Below are 1,627 nucleotides of genomic sequence, written 5' to 3'. Positions count from 1 at the left end.
TAGGGAGCTAGTTAAAATCAGAATATCTCAAGTCTTAGCCCAGATCGGCGCCTTTATTGTAACAAGAACCCGAGGGGAGTACATGCACACGGAAGTCTGAGAAGCACGTGATTCCCTGTTCTTCTAGCCTCTGTACTTCCTGAAATCAGTAGTTGGATCTGGAGGTATAATCTGATTCGGGTTTGATATATTGGGCAAGAGGGTCATGGAGAAGGGGAAAGGGGGGGAAAAGGGCTATGTCATGGGTAGTGGGAGCTCTTCCATCCGGAAGTATAACAGGGTTAGTGGGCTTTCCTTTGTTAGTAGGCACTAACAAAGTGCTGCTGTTGGCAACCCCATGTACCAGGGGACAACGTGCTGCCCTGCCTTGCACCATCTTAATGATCGGCGGGGAATGGGCCTGTTGGGATCCACGGGGTTTCCAGAGGCATAGTGTTCAGAAGTAGACAGATGAGCCTGTCTTCCCCATCTGTCTTATTCTAGAAGCTCTGCTGAAACTTGTTCAGCATCCTATCAGCCCAAAGGAGGCTCACTGACCAGGAGTCAGACTCGGGTCTCCTGTATGGAAGGGGAGAATTTTACCACTGATCACCAACCGTACAAACCAACCCAAGCAACCCACTGCCATCAAGTCCATGCTGACGCATAGCGACACCCCCACCCTGTAAGCTTCTGAGACTGACTGTTTACAGGAATAGAAAACCCAGTCTTTCTCTCAAGGGGCTGCTAGTGGTTTCGAACTGCCGACCATGCAGATCGCAGCTCAACGCATAACAATGATACCACCAGGGCACCTGTTCATTCATTAAAAGTTGTAAAATGATCTTGTTCTATTTCCATCATACCTGTTCCTCCGTTAGCAGAAATATATCCACAGAAAACAAAATATGTTTCCCTTTGCCACGATTTGATCACCCAATGGTATTTTGCATAGAAAAGGAAAGATACATGCTTGACTCCCTTAGTGGCCATTTTTCAAAAGCAATAAGCTGGTTCCCACTAATGACAATGATTTTGGTTATTTTTTGTTTGTTTCTTCAAACCAGAAAGAAACCATTTTGTTGTGTTCTGGTTAGCAGCACTATAGAGTCACAGAACACTTGCTATGTTATAACCCACTACAGTTCTTATTCCTACTGATGTTCGTGCTGCCCCATCTGTGGCCACTGGGAATCCTGAGTGCGTTGGACATGACCACAGCCGCCTTGAATAGCTTCCTTACTACCCAGTGTTACTGGACGTTCCACGGTCATCTTGTGCAGTCCCTGCCCCAGACCTGGGGTCACCTGTTCCTCTCAAACACTTGTTTGTTTATGACTCAGTGGTTCTCACCTTCCTCACGCCATGACCCTTTCACACGGTCCTCCTGTGGGGGGGACCCCCAACCATAAAATTATTTTCGTTGCTACTTCATCACTGTCATTTTGCTACTGCTATGAATCAGGCGACCCCTGTGAAAGGGTCGTTCAACCCCCAAAGGGGTCGCAACCCACAGGTTGAGAACCACTGGTTTGTGTGTTCTAGTAGAGGCTGGTGTTTAGCTACTACAATTTGAGGGTAACTGTGCTCGCTGCTACTGGGTTGGTCCTAACTTTAGGCCTTTTGTTGGGCAGCCAGGATAATACAT

The sequence above is a fragment of the Echinops telfairi genome, unplaced genomic scaffold (assembly GCF_000313985.2).
Source record: "Echinops telfairi isolate 266 unplaced genomic scaffold, ASM31398v2 ScPeMD7_31;HRSCAF=116, whole genome shotgun sequence".
Taxonomy (NCBI): Eukaryota; Metazoa; Chordata; class Mammalia; order Afrosoricida; family Tenrecidae; genus Echinops; species Echinops telfairi.
This window is presented reverse-complemented; position numbering follows the sequence as displayed.